At 37.0% G+C, this 16334-nt stretch overlaps 1 pseudogene; it reads left to right on the top strand.

The window, feature by feature from the left end:
* The first annotated feature begins 1554 nt into the window (after nt 1-1554).
* Nucleotides 1555-1989, top strand: LOC132668014 (large ribosomal subunit protein uL15 pseudogene; annotated as a pseudogene).
* The last annotated feature ends 14345 nt before the right edge of the window (nt 1990-16334 follow it).

Raw genomic sequence — 16334 nt, 5'->3', positions numbered from 1 at the left:
CTGCCTGACACTGTTTGATGGCTGAAGGAAGACACTTCAACATCTTTATTATCTGTTTACCTTGGCTATGCTATCTGAAACTTTCCTTGGAATACTTTCCTTGGATTCACTTTCTCAGAAATAGAAACCTCATGATGGCAGTGAATTCACAAGGTGAATTCACTTAGCAGCACCTTTACACAGGCAGAAAAGAGTGACCAAGTCAAAGTGCTGCGTGCATGATTGGAGGATGAGGATTATAGTGGTTACAGCAAAACCACAAATTATTATTGCTGTTAGTTTTAATATAGGCTAGTTTTTATATTCCTAGTGCCTTACAATTTAATAAAAATGAATTATAAGAATGAGTCTAGCCACTTGTAATTTTGCTTTACTTTCAACTTTGCAAAAAGTATAGTAACATGTGTATGTAAATATATTTTATATAGATATAATATTTATAAACATTAAAAAAATTTTTATAGGTCAGATAACTTAATAAATGTAGCAAGTTAAACCAACTAACAACCTAAATATTTTTGTTGGAGTGGCAATTTGAGTGTGCTTCTCTGATGGTCTGTTTCCAAAGATAACTGCCTACTTTAAGTTCCTTTAGGGCAGGGATTTTGTTTTATTCATCATTTGGTACTCTGTGGTAAGGAAAGTGCTTTAAATATAGTAGGTGATCAATGACTTTTATTGCACGAATAGAAGAGAGTAAACAATTATAAACTAAAAGGAAATTAGTTTCAAATGTAAATTCTAGGGGAACACTTCCATTGATAGAAATGAGAATCCTGCTTCTTACCCAGGACCCTATCATGCAGTCTTGAAGAAATGAAAACTGTGAATTCTAATATGTAATTATTGAAATAAACATTTCATCTTTTTTGTGACACCAAGTTAATAAGTAAGCACAAAAATCTGGTCTTGGCCAATTTTGGTGTGGCCAGGAAGATAGCTTGACTCTTAACAGGGATTAGTTGGGATAGGCACACTATTTCCCATCGTCTCTCAAACCTTAGTCCTTTCCTCTGAGCTCGGAACAGCCTTTTTGGCGATAATGCCTTTGTTTTTGAGTAGGAGGACTTGTTAGACCACAAACTTCCAGACTCAATTTTTGTATATCCTGATGAAAATTCTCAAATTTCTCTACTGAATGTAAACATATGTGCAATGTGTTTAAATTGAAACTTACTGAGTTTTGGCAAAATTTCCCTCAAGTGAATAGGGTGGTGCATTTGTATTGATCGAGTTGTTTGGGACATTAAAGTGATAAGACACAATAATCTACATTTGGGATATACTAGTATGCCTGCCTCAGGCCACGACCTGTCCTGTCACTTTTGCTCCTTCTGGATTTCTCTGGAATTTACTGCCTTTTTTTGCCTATTTGTCTGACATTTGACTTAAATCCCTTCATTTTGTTGTTTCTTTTATATTTACATATTATGACCTTTCACCCTCTCCATTTGCATCTTTCTCAAACTATATTCCAGTGTGGCTACCCCAATCTAGATATAATGCTGATAACATTAAAAAAGTGAATTAAACTCTTTTGTCTGGGCTGCTGACATGCCATCCAGACTGGGGAAGACCCAGAAACTTTGGGGCCACGTGAAACACGGCCACAGCCAAATTGGCAAGCACTGGAATCACCCCAGAGGCTGAGGTAATCCTGGTGGCATGCATCACCACAGGATCAACGTTGGCAAATATCACCCAGGTTACTTTGGAGAAGTTGGCATGAAGCATTACGATTTAAGGAAGAACCAGAACTTCCGCCCAACTGACATCCTTGATGAACTGTGAACCTTGGTCAGTGAGCAGACAAGGGTAAATGCTGTCAAAAACAAGAATGGAGCTGCTCTTATCACTGATGTGGTGCGATCAGGCTACTATAAAGTTTTGGGAAAGGGAAAGCTATCAAAATGGCCTGTCATCATGAAGGCCAAATTCGTCAGTAGAAGAGCCAAGGAGAAGATTAAGGATGCCTGTGTGTTGGCTTGAAGCCACATGGAGGGAGTTTCATTAAATTCTAACAAGTGCTTTTCAAAAAAGTAAATGGATTAAAAAAGTTCCAAGGGACCTCATAAAAAGCACCATGTAGATATGGTTCATAATTCCCAGAGTTTTTAACAAAAGGCTTACAATCCTGATCTAGACAAATGTAGATATGACAACTGAAAAACAATAGGTTGATATAATACAATTATAAATTATTACTATTTGAACCTAGCAAATGAACATCTTGAGTACATAAATAAAAATGAACTGCAAATTGGAGTAGAAATCAAGGATAACTGAGGTTATCCTTTGAAACTCAGAGTCAAAGGGGAAAATTCATAGGATTTCTTTTTTTTTTTTTTTAAACTATCTCAGTATTTTTTTCTTTATTATTAATTTTATTTTTTAAATTAACATCCAAATTAGTTAGCATATAGTGCAACAATGATTTCAAGAGTAGATTCCTTATTGCCCCTTACCCATTTAGCCCATCCCCCCTCCCACAACCCCTCCAGTAACCCTCTGTTTGTTCTCCATATTTAAGAGTCTCTTATGTTTTGTCCCCCTCCCTGTTTTTATATTATTTTTGCTTCCCTTCCCTTGTGTTCATCTGTTCTCTGTCTTAAAGTCCTCATATGAGTGAAGTCATATGATATTTGTCTTTTTCTGACTAATTTTGCTTAGCATAATACGATCTAGTTCCATCCACGTAGTTGCAAACGGCAAGATTTCATTTTTTCGAAGCCGAGTAATACTCCATTGTGTGTGTGTGTATATACATATATGTGTATATATATACACGTATATATATATACACACATATATATACACACATATATGTGTGTATATATGTATATGTACATATATACATATACACATATACTTATACATATATAGATATATATACACATATATATATATACATACACATATATATATATACACCACATCTTTTTTATCCATTCATCCATCGATGGACATTTGGGCTCTTTCCATACTTTGGCTATTGTTGATAGTGCTGCTATAAACATGGGGGTGCATGTGTCCCTTCAAAACAGCATACCTGTATCCCATGGATAAATACCTAGTATTGCAATCGCTGGGTCTTAGGGTAGTTCTATATATTTTTAATTTTTTGAGGGACTTCCATGCTGTTTTCCAGAGTGGCTGCACCAGCTTGCATTCCCACCAGCAATACAAAAGAGATCCTCTTTCTCCTCATCCTCGCCAACATCTGTTGTAGCCTGAGTTGTTAATGTCAGCCATTCTGACAGGTGTAAGGTGGTATCTCATTGTGGTTTTGATTTGTATTTCCCTGATGATGAGTAATGTTGAGCATTTTTTCATGTTGGTTGGCCATCTGGATTTCTTCTTTGGAGAAGTGTCTATTCATGTCTTTTGCCCGTTTCTTCACTGGATTGTTTGTTTTTTGGGTGTTGAGTTTCATAAGTTCTATATAGCTTTTGGATACTAACCCTTTATCTGATATGTCGTTTGCAAATATCTTCTCCCATTCTGTCGGTTGCCTTTTAGTTTTGCTGATTGTTTCCTTCACTGTGCAGAAGCTTTTTATTTTGATGAGGAGCCAATAGTTCATTTTTGCTTTTGTTTCCCTTGCCTCCAGAGATGCGTTGAGTAAGAAGCTGCTGCAGCCAAGGTCAAAGAGGTTTTGCCTGCTTTCTCTTTGAGAAATTTGAAGGTTTCCTTTCTTACATTGAGGTCTTTCATCCATTTTGAGTTTGTGTACGGTGTAAGAAAATGGTCCAGGTTCATTCTTCTGCATGTCGCTGTCCAATTTTCCCAGCACCACTTGCTGAAGAGATGGTCTTTATTCCATTGGATATTCTTTCCTGCTTGGTCGAAGATTAGTTGGCCATACGTTTGTGGGTCCATTTCTGGGTTCTCTATTCTGTTCCATTGATCTGAGTGTCTGTTCTTGTGCCAGTACCATACTGTCTTGATGATTACAGCTTTGTAGTATAGCTTGAAGTCTGGGATTGTGATGCCTCCTACTTTGGTTTTCTTTTTCAAGATCGCTTTGGCTATTCAGGGTCTTTTCTGGTTCCATACAAATTTTAGGATTGATTGTTCTAGCTCTGTGAAGAATGCTAGTGTTATTTTGATAGGGATTGCATTGAATATGTAGATTGCTTTGAGTAGTATCGACATTTTAACAATATTTGTTCTTCCTTTGTAGGTGCAGGGAATATTTTTCCATTTTTTTGTGTCTTCTTCCATTTCTTTCATAAGTTTTCTATAGTTTTCAGTGTATAGATTTTTCACCTCTTTGGTTAGATTTACTCCTAGGTATTTTATGGTTTTTAGTGCAACTGTAAATGGGATCGATTCCTTGATTTCTCTTTCTGTCGCTTCATTGTTGGTGTATAGGAATGCAACTGATTTCTGTGCATTGATTTTATATCCTGTAACTTTGCTGAATTCATGAATCAATTCTAGCAGTTTTTTGGTGGAATCTTTTGGGTTTTCTATATAGAGTATCAAGTCATCTGTGAAGAGTGAAAGTTTGACCTCCTCCTGGCTGATTTGGATGCCTTTTATTTCTCTGTGTTGTCTGATTGCAGAGACTGAGACTTCCAATACTATGTTGAATAGCAGTGGCGAGAGTGGACATCCGTCTTGTTCCTGACCCTAGGGGGAAAGCTCTCAGTTTTTCCCCATTGAGGACGATATTAACATTGGGTCGTTCATATATGGCTTTTATGATCTTGAGGTATGCTCCTTCTATCCCTACTTTCTTGAGGGTTTTTATCAAGAAAGGATGCTGTATTTTGTCAAATGCTTTCTCTGCATCTATTGAGAGGATCATATGGTTCTTGTCCTTTCTTTTATTGATGTGATAAATCACATTGATTGTTTTGTGGATATCGAACCAGCTCTGCATCCCAGGTATAAATCCCACTTGGTTGTGGTGAATAATTTTTTTAATGTATTGTTGGATCCGGTTGGCTAATATCTTGTTAAAGATTTTTGCGTCCATGTTCATCAGGGAAATTGGTCTGTAGTTCTCCTTTTTAGTGGGGTCTCTGTCTGGTTTAGTGGGGTCTCTGCCTCCTTTTTAGTGGGGTCTCAAGGTAATGCTGGCTGCATAGAAAGACTTTGGAAGTTTTCCTTCCATTTCTATTTTTTGGAACAGCTTGAAGAGAATAGGTGTTAACTCTTCCTTAAATGTTTGGTAGCATTCCCCTGGAAAGCCATCTGGCCTGGACTCTTGTTTTTTGGCAGATTTTTGATTACTAATTCGATTTCCTTACAGGTTATGGGTCTGTTCAAATTTTCTATTTCTTCCTATTTCAGTTTTGGTAGTGTATATGTTTCTAGGAATTTTTCCATTTCTTCCAGATTGCCCATTTTATTGGCATATAATTACTCATAATATTCTCTTATTATTGTTTTTATTTCTGTTGTGTTGGTTGTGATCTCTCCTCTTTCATTCTTGATTTTATTTATTTGGGTCCTTTCCTTTTTCTTCTTGATCAAACTGGCTAGTGGTTTATCAATTTTGTTAATTCTTTCAAAGAACCAACTTCTGGTTTCATTGATCTGTTTTTTTTTTTTTTTTTTTTTGGTTTCGATAGCATTAATTTCTTCTTTAATCTTTATTATTTCCTGGCTTCTGCTGGTTTGGGGTTTTAGTTGCTGTTCTTTTTCCAATTTCTTAAGGCATAAGGTTAGGTTGTGTATCTGGGATCTTTCTTCCTTCTTTAGGAAGACCTGGATTGCTATATACTTTCCTCTTATGACCACCTTTGCTGCGTCCCAGAGGTTTTGGGTTGTGGTGTTATCATTTTCATGGACTTCCTCTTTTTAATTTCCTCTTTAACTGCTTGGTTAACCCATTCATTCTTTAGTAGGATGTTCTTCAGTCTCCAAGTATTTGTTACCTTTCCAAATTTTTCTTGTGGTTGATTTCGAGTTTCGTAGCATTGTGGTCTGGAAATATGCATGGTGTGATCTCTATCTTTTTGTACTTACTTAGGACTGATTTGTGTCCCAGTATCTGGTCTATTCCATGTGCACTGGAGAAGAATGTATATTCTGCTGCTTAAGGATGAAATGTTCTGAATATATCTGTTGAGTTCATCTGGGCCAGTGTATCATTCAAAGCCATTGTTTCCCTGTTGTTTTTTTGATGAGATATGCTATCCATTACTGTGAGTGGGGTGTTGTAGTCTCCTACTATTATGGTATTACTATTGATGAGTTTCTCTATGTTTGTGATTAATTGCTTTATATATTGGGTGCTTCCACATTTGGCACATAAATGTTTACAATTGTTAGGTCTTCTTGGTGGATAGACCCCTTGATTATGATATAATGCCATTCTGCATCTCTTGATACAGTCTTTATTTTAAAGTCTAGATTGTCTGATATAAGTATGGCTACTCTGGCTTTCTTTTGGTGACCATTAGCTTGATACATGGCTCTCCATCCCCTTATTTTCAATCTGAAGGTGTCTTTAGGTCTAAAGTGGGTCTCTTGTAAACAATATATAGATGGATATTGTTTTCTTATCCATTCTGTTACCCTATGTCTTTTGTTTGGAGCATTGGGTCCATGGATGTTTAGAGTGAGTACTGAAAGTTATGAATTTATTGCCATTATCATGCTTGTAGAATTGGAGTTTCTGGTCGTGTTCTCTGGTCCTTTCTAATCTTTGTTACTTTTGGTATTTATTTATTGGTATATATATATTTGTTTTCATCTTTTCTCCCCTCAGAGAGTACCCCTTAAAATTTCTTGCAGGGTTTACTGGTCAAAAACTCCTTTAATTTTTGTTTGTTTGGGAAACTTTTTATCTCTCCTTCTATTTTGTATGACAGCCTTGCTGGATAAAGAATTCTTGGCTGCATATTTTTCTGATTCAGCACACTGAATATGTCCCGCCATTCCTTCCTGGCCTGCCAAGTTTCTGTGGACAGGTCTGCCGCAAACCTGATCTGTCTTCTCTTGTAGGTTAGGGACTATTTTTCCCTTGCTGCTTTCATGATTCTCTCCTTGCCTGAGTATTTTGTGAGTTTGACTATGATATGCCTTGTTGATAGTCAGTTTTTGTTGAATCTAATGGGTGTCCTCTGTGCTTCCTGGATTTTGATGTCTGTGTCTTTCCCCAGGTTAGGAAAGTTTTCTGCTATGATTTGCTCACACAACCCTTCTACCCCTGTTTTTCTCTCTTCATCTTCTGGGACCCCTGTGATTCTAATATTGTTCCTTTTTAATGAGTCACTGATTTCTCTACTTCTTAAATCATGGCCTTTTGCCTTAATCTTCCTCTTTTTTTCTACTTCATTATTCTCTATAAGTTTGTTCTCTGTATCGCTGATTCTCTGTTCTGCTTCATCCATCCTTGCCTCTGCTGTATCAATCTGTGATTGCAGCTCAGTTATAGCGTTTTTAATTTTATTCTGGCCATTTTTTACTTCTTTTATCTCTGAAGAAAGGGATTCTAATCTATTTTTGACTCCAGCTAGTATTCTTATTATTGTGATTCTAAATTATGGTTCAGACATCTTGCTTGTGTTTGCGTTGGTTAAATCCCTGGGTGTCGTTTCTTTGTGCTCTTTCTTTTGGGGTGAATTCCTTCATTTCATCATTTTTAAGGGAGAAAAAGAATAACTGAGGTAGAAAAATTCAAATAAAAAAATTAAAATTAAAAAATATTAAAATTAAAAATTAAACACACACACACACAAATATAGAATAGATGATGCTAGATCCTAGGTGTGTTTTGGTCTGGGTGTTGAGTGGTTTGACAGATTAGAGAAAAAAAAGGGGGGAAGACAAAAAAAAAGGAAATCATTTGAGAATGAAAAAATGAATACACTGAATTAGACTAAAATGAGATCATGGGGGTAAAATAGAATTTGAAAAAATATACACAAAAGTAAAGAATATAGTAAAAAAAATTAAAGAAAATATTTTTTAATAAAAATTAGAAAGAAATATGAATTATTTTCTTTTTATGTATTCAAGAAAAAAGAAAAGAAACAAAAAGAAAAGATTAAAAAAAGAGAAAAAAAGGAAATCTTTTGAAAATTTGAAAAAGTGAATACACTGTAGTAGACTAAAATAAAATGATGGAAGTAAAATAGAATTTGAAAAAAATTACATAAAAGCAAAAGATATAGTGAAAAAATTAAATAAAAATATTTGTAATAGAAATTGAAAGTAAAAATCAAATTTTCCTCTTTCTGCATTCAAGAAAATGAAAAGAAACGTAAAGAGAAAAAGGGAAAAAGAAAGAAAAAAAGAAATTGTTTGAAAATTTGAAAAGGTGAATACACTGAAGTAGACTAAAATAAAATGATGGAAGTAAAATAGAATTTGAAAAAACTTACAAAAGTAAAAAATATAGTAATAAAAATAAATAAAAATAAAAATAGTAAGAAAAATATTTTAATAAAAATTTAAAATAAAAATGAATTTTTTCTCTTTCTGTATTCAAGAAAAATAAAAATAAAAATGAATTTGTTCTCTTTCTGTATTCAATGAGAGAAGGAAAAAAAAAGAAAGACAATTGAAGAACCTGCTAACCCATTAAAGTAGGACTGAAATTACTTTGTTTTCCCCTAGAAATCAGTCTATGTAGCACTTTATAAACTAAGCGGGTGGTGTGACTTGTGTTCTTGAAGAGCGAAGTTGGCCTAGTTGGGTGGGGCTCAGTGTAACAGCTCCGCTGTCCACTAGATGGCGCTGCTATCCTACTGGGGTGGATTGTTGCGGGGCTCGTCAGTGTGTATGTGCATGCGTGGGAGGAGTGAAAATGGCGCCACCTAGCTACCCAGTCTGTTCTCCCAGATCAGCAATCGCGCACTTGTCCTCTGTCTTCAACTTTCGTCCACTCCCCACTTTTTCATTCTCCATGACCAGGCCTGAAGCAGTACCTCTCTACCGAGATTTTTCTCAGATGCGGCGGTTTTCCCTGGCCCCTTACTTCTGAAGGACTGCAGCTTTGACCTGTTCTGCCCCTCTGTGGGAGGGTTTCACCGAATAATGGCCAAATGAGCAATGGCAGAATAGCGGCTGCACCCAGGTACACCCGCTGGACCCTGTTGTTGCCAGTGCCCTGAGACTGCGGCCAGGTGCCAGCCTGCCCCAGAAAAAGTTCCCGAGATAGTGTAGCAGCAGTGTTTCAGGGATTATGGAAAATCACAACACACATCTGGCACCAGGCTTCACCCTAACAACTTTGTTCCAGCACCAGCAAATGTGGGCATTTTCTGGGGTCTGCTGGGACCAGGTGGCTTGGAACAGTCTCTACCAAATGTCCTTCCAGCAGTGGAGTCACTTTTCCCCATGTGGCCCAAGAACATCCTGGCCCCACTCTGTTCCTGGGGATTCACCCTTCCCATCAGAGCACTGCCAGGTATTGAGCTGAGGAGTTGCAGCCTTTGTGCTCCCCTTGTTTACAGTCTTAATGGAATTTGAACCCTCTCCTTTCTCCTTTCTCCCTTTTTAGTTTAGTCCCTGTGGCTGTTTCCAATTTTCCACTGTCTCTCCAGCTGCTTTTGGGGAGGGGTGCTTTTCCCGTGTTCTCCCCCCCCCCCCCCCAGTCTCTCTCCTCTCTTCGTCTGCAAAAGCGGTTCCCTACCCTCCATGCCTTCTCGCTCCCCAAATTCACCTCTTCGCACCGCGTACCTGCTGAATTCTGTGGTTTAGGTTGTGCAGATTGTTGTGTTAATCCTCCAGTCAGTTTTCTAGGTGTGTAGGATGGTTTAGTGTTGGTCTTGCTATATTTCATGTACGTGAGACACACAAAAAACTTCCATACTGTTCTGCCATCTTGGCTCCTCTCAAGATAACTCTTTTATAAGCAAGTTATTTTTAATTATTTTTATTTTCTTTGTGATTTTGTACTCCTTGCAAGCTAACATGTTACATAGATTCTGGCAGAAGATACAAGACTCCTGGTTCAGAAACAAAAGATCTTATTATCAGCAATAACAAAAACCAGAGTATCAGCATTTTCTTGTGCTGGTTCCTCATATCCTCGTTCCCAAAAGACAGTGCAAAGATTAGGTAATGTCTGTTCATGCAGCAGCTGGTTTTAAACTAGAGGTATTCTGAGAATAGAGAACCTGAATCTTTTTTTTTTTTAAACATAATTTATTGTCAAATTGGCTAACATACAGTGTGTAAAGTGTGCTGTTGGTTTTTGGGGTAGATTCCCATGGTTCATCAGTTGCATACAACACCCAGTGCTCATCCCAACAAGTGTCCTCCTCAATGTCCATCACCCAGTTCCCCCTCTCCCTCACCGCCCCATCCACCCTCAGTTTGTTCTCTGTATTTAAGAGTCTCTTATGGTTTGTCTCCCTCCCTCTCTTTTATAATAGATAACAACTATTCCTGTCTTTTACTCTGAAGATAAACATGCTTTTTATTATACAAGATGATAGGCAAATCAGCCCTTTGCTTTGGTGGGAAACATTGTCTTCATCTTTCAAGGCTTTTTGTTTTACAAATATCCTTGAAAAGATATTCTGGAAAAATGATAGAAAGTGCCTCTGTGCTCAAGATATGGAAAAATGGAAGAGACCCATTTAGCTCAAAACCCTGTAGCTCAAAACAAAATTGGGCAAAACTGTGCCTCTTCTCTAGATATTCTATGCGTAAATCATTGAAGGGTCTGAGAAGCCTTTTCCTTTTCTGCCAGAACAGTGATACTAAGGTGACCTCAGATGGTTCAGAACATCTTAAGAGGAATTGACATTTTTGTCTTCTCTACTAGATAACTACAGTGGCAACATACAGCCAAATGCTCCTTTAAACTGATTAATCTATCTACCATTCAAGATCCACCTCTCCCACCCTCCCCCCACACACAAAAAAGAAGATTCTGACAGGCTTGCTTAATTCATTCACATCCAATATAGCAATATCATAAACATTTCACTACATCGCACCTTCCACTCTGATTTCTGACCAATTCATGATCCCTTTAGCTCCTGACTTTTTGCCTTCTTTCCTGGCTATGTTTTTACATTTCTTTTTTGAATATTCTGTTTAATAATATTCTTTTGGTAGTGACTGGTAATCCCTGTGATAATACTAGTGCTTGCCCCTTGGCTTACATCTGTTGTCCAGTGCTCTGCAAAACAAATCTGATCCAGCCAGGCCTCCTGGATTCTCTCTTATGCCTGAGAACTGGTTCACAGGGTTGAAGTCCACACCCAGTTTTCACCAGCTTTTATGAAAAGAAGCCAGACTCTGCCCAAAGTGTGAACACCTTCTGTAAGATCTCCACCAGATGGCCATCAAGCTTTTACTTGATTTGTATCTTCTAAATTAATAGTACAGTCAAAAGAATCAGCTAGTAACATACATTTGGGAGTTATATTTTAAAAACCAATTCAATAAAGATCCAGACCTTGGATTTAAAACTTATTTCAGTGTGGATCAGAGATATATGCATTAAAAAGTTTAGAGAATACATTGTTTTCATAGGACATGTGGAATTGTCTAATCCTGAGTGCTTCAAATATGATCTAGGCCCTAGGAAATAAGTGTATGATAGGGCTTTTCCTGACTGAGATGGATATTTTGTAAGAAAAGACTACAAATAATTGAAAATATATGACTTTGAATATAATAAATATAGCTTCACTACCCCATGCAAAAGTTTGTGATTGTTAAGCATGGGGAAAACATAGTTTGGGGAGTAACATGAATGTCAATGTTAATAACAGTATAGGTTTTATCAATCCATGCATGTATTTGCTCTGTCTTTCCTTATGGTCTTGACCTTATACTCACAATTTCCTTATGTTAATTTTTTATATTAAAATTTTTCCATATTATTTTATATATTCTTCCAAATTGTCAATTAAAGCAAGATATGAACATATACATAATATCTTCATTAATTTTGTTTCTGTTTATTTAATTCACCTGGATTGGAATACTTTGAAATAAAACACAGCTCTAGCTATATGTGCTGTAGATTCTAGGTTCTTTTGTTTTCCCATCAGAGTGCAAGGAGAGTGTATTGTACTTAGAAATACTACCTCAGTTTGCCAACATAAGAATTCCTGCAGGTTGTTTGGAAGTCAGAAAGTCATAGAATTATAGAAAATTTTAAAGCCTTAGAAATTAGGAATGAACATTTTTTTTTTTCTGAACAAAGGAGAAAACTGAGCTCCTGGGGAGTAAAAGTAGCCTGATGCAAATAAACTTGATACAGCTGTCAATTAATTAATAACAAAGCCAGGACCGTAATTCAAGTCTCCTTATTCAAATTCAACATTTCTTCCCTATAACCTGCTGTGATCATTTTATCTGGATATTGAAAACTGAATTAGACTTGAAGAATTAAAAAAATGAAAGCCAATGCTACTTAGCAAAAGACAAAATAATACTCTTACAGAATGTGGAGCTAATGCATACTGAATTACTTGGGGGCAAATTGAACTTATAACCAGTATGTAGAGACAGGTCACCAGGTTAGAAAGTGAGTCAGAGATCTTTAAAATACTGGGTATTGGGGCACCTGTGTGGCTCAGTCAGTTGAGTGTCCGACTCTTAATTTCAACTTAGGTCATGATCCCAGGGTCATGGGGTCAAGTCCTGAATCAGGCTCCATGCTCAGCATGGGGCCTGCTTAAGATTCTCTCTCTCATTCCCTCTGCCCCTCTCCCCACTCATGCTCTTTCTGTCTCTAGAAATATATATATGTATAATAAAAGTAAAATAAAATGCTGGATATTTTGTGACCAATAGAATTTGAAGTTATGAAAGTCAAATAAAGTTACTCAAATGTCATACCGCAGCACATAAATTGATTGCTCCAGGGATCCAGCACCTCCTTCTCTTCTCCCTTATGAAGTAATTTCTTGGCCCTTAGAACTGTTTTCGCGATTTATCCAAAGTGTTGCTGCCAGAGTCCCATCCCATTTGGCAGAAGTAAGGGAACAAAGCCCCCAACAACCGCACTGCTTTCTACAAAGAACTTGACTCCCACTGTCTCTTCATTTCTTGGCTTTGAGCAATGACAGATTGCAGAATCAGATGTTGCACAGAAGTCTTGATAACAACTTAGAAAGATGACCATTGCTCGCTTGCTATGTCAGGTTTCTTTTTTTCACTGGAAAGTTTACTAGGTATGCTTCTAAGCACTAAAGAAGGATTCTTAGTGCTACCTTCACAGGTACCTAATTCTTTCCAGCAATGATGGAACTACCAGCCATCCAGAAAACCAGACTGATATTTCTATAGGTCTATTATCTTATTTCATAGGATGCTAGTGCATGTCAGTTACTCTAAGAATTCCCTTGGCAACCCTTTTGTATTTGAACATGATCTGAACATAAAAATCACTTTGTCTTGCAAGTAGTCAAACTGAGGGGAGTGTGCTTTCTATAGCAAGAAGAGCACATACACACCAGGAGTCAGAATTTCTGGGTTTGAGTACAGGCTCAGCTGCTTACCAAAAGGGCTGCCTTGTATAAGTCACTCCTTAGCTTTACTCTACTCATCCATAAAATGAGACAATAATTCCTTCTCTTCCTACAGCACAGCAGTGTGTGAGAATTATATGGGAAGATGTGAATGAAGGCTCTTCTAAAAACCGGATAGCAATTTGCCAATGGGAGTTATCATTATTACCATGTGAAGACAGTGGGGCGGTGGGGGGATGGTGGTGGGTGGGATTAGAGAACAGTTGTGCCACAGACACCCAGACTGTTGAAAAATGGCAGCTTCAATTTGTCTTCAAATTATTGTTTATTTATTCATATCAGCTCTGTAATATTGCTTTTTGCACTTGTGATGAAGAATTATTGCCTTTTCATCAGGACATTCATCATCATTGACTGTGGTAAGGGTAGGATTGTAGAAAGTACATATATGGTGATGTTTATGAAGACAGACTTTCTAGTGTTGAGAGAGGTACCCAAGAAGGATATAGTTTTCAAACCATACTCATGTGCAATATTGTTAACTTAAAATTCTGTGCAGTATCTTGAACTAAAGTGAAAAAATACTGAAATAGGACTCATGAGACCTAGGTTTGAGTTTTGCCTCTGACTAGCCCTGAATAATAAGGCTGATGATGATAATGATGATAATAATGATGACAGTAGTAATAACAATAACTTTTATTGCACAGTTAGGTACGATGGGAAGTGCTTTGTATACATTAAATTATTTAATCATCTTAACTACTTTATCAGGTAGGTACTATGATGATCCCCATATTACAGATGAGTTGACTGAGAATCAGAGAATCACACAGAAACCATTGGTTTTAAAAGCCATAATTTAGTCTTTTTAAAAATGTTTATTTATTTATTTTGAGAGAGAGAGAGAGAGTGAGCTCATGAGTGTGAGCATGGGAGGGGGAGAGAGAAAGAGAGAGAGGGAGAGGAGTATCCCAAGCCGGCTCCACACTGTCAGTGCAGTGCCCAACATGGGGCTCAATCTCACAAACCATTAGATCATGACCTGAGCCGAAATCAAGAGTCGAAAGCTTAACTAACTGAGTCACCCAGGTGTCCTTCCCCCCGTTTTTAATATTTAAAAGCCAAAATTTATTTTTGACATTCTCATTCTAAATAAAGCCTGTGTGTTTACTGAATACTTATTGCCTCAAAGTTTCTGTGGCTTGGTCATTCCCTCTATAAATGCAAGGCCTAGGGTAGATTCTCATGAAATTTCTTCTGACTCCATAATTTTGTAGATTTGATTTATTTTTAAAATTGTTTTGCAGAATACAGAATCCTAAAACATACTTTGGGTATTCTATACCTCTGGAGTAAAAGAAAAAAAAAGGAAATAATATCACTTGAATTTCCCAACATATGTTCATTACTGTTTGAATCATTTCTCATTTAATGTCTAAGCCTGCTAGTCCTTTTTCCAGAATAGGCAAAGATTCAGACAATTTTTTTTTCAAAATTAAATATGCCGTATTTACTAAGTTAAGAATGCATTAAACAATTTTTTTTAACATGTATTCATTTTTGAGTGACAGAGAGAGGCAGAGCACAAGCGGAGGTGGGGCAGAGAGGGCCAGAGAGGGAGATAGAATCCGAAGCAGACTCCAGGCTCTGAGCTGTCAGCACAGAGCCCAACGCAGAGCTCAAACTCATGAACCGATGAGATCATGACATGAGCTGAAGTTGGACGCTCAACCAACCGAGCCACCCAGGAACCCCAAGAATGCATTTTTAAATGAAAGAAGTGTGATGATGAGGCATTCAGGAGAAAGTAAAGGATGTTGAGGAAAATCAGGCACTGGAAGTATGGGTCAAAGGGCCCATTTTAATACCCTACTTCTCCAGCAATGAAAGAATAAGGTGAGTTGTCCAATGACATAGTTAGACAATGGAAATGCAGAAAATGTCAGAGTTGGAAAGGGTCTTAGGGAATATCTGGTCTCACAATTTTATTTTATAGTTAAGGAAAGAGTGGAATAGAGAAAGATTAAGACTTTAGAGTCTGACATATCCACATTTAAATCTTTATTTATTTGCTGTTTACTAAGCACTTGACTTTTGGCAAGTTATTTAACCTCTGTGAGGTTTTTCAAAGAATGAGAATAGTACTCTTTATCTCACTAAGATATATGTAAAGCTGGTAGGAAGATGTTGGATGTATAATAAGCATTCTATAAAAATTAGTTCTCCTCCTACTTAAATATCTGATCCCTTGTGAGAGCCCCAAGTTCCACCTCACCAAGCTCCCCTGTCCTCTGACCATCACAATGATCAATGCTACCTGGGCACATTGTGGATTTGTCCCCCTCTGCTAAAGAGGGGGGCAATGCCTGCTTTGTTTCTTCTTCAAATGCCCCTACCCACCTTGAGGTGCCACTGTGAAAAAAAGGGCATTATTCAGCAGGAAAGAGAGAAAGGAACAGGGAACTTTTATATTCCAAACAAAACAAATCAGAAGAATTGATCTCATCTTTTGGTGCCTCCTGGGAACTTCTTTCTTTAATTTCCTGTTTTCCCTGATTCCTTATCTTTGTCTATGCACACAATGAACAACATTGCAGTTTGTTATCTCAGTACTTTTAAAGATTCACTCAAGGGCTTCTTTTTTATTAATTATGAACATTTTAATGATTTTAGTATTATAAAATTTTTCTACTTACTAAAATAACTGAAAAAGTAGTATTCTTTACTTATTGTTCCTTGTTTCTCATCATTTATTTTGTAAGTGTTCTCATTCTTACCAACTCCCCTTTATCTAGACATATCCTATACCCTTTCTCTCTCATACTAATAAGTCAAAGTTTTTCAGCATTTCCTTTATTAACTCCATACTCATGACATCAATTTTTTTAAGGACTTCAGTATTTTTTTTTAAATTTTTTTTAACGTTTATTT

Source organism: Panthera onca, chromosome B2, assembly GCF_046562875.1.
Source record: "Panthera onca isolate mPanOnc1 chromosome B2, mPanOnc1 haplotype 2, whole genome shotgun sequence".
Taxonomy (NCBI): domain Eukaryota; kingdom Metazoa; phylum Chordata; class Mammalia; order Carnivora; family Felidae; genus Panthera; species Panthera onca.
This window is presented reverse-complemented; position numbering and strand designations above follow the sequence as displayed.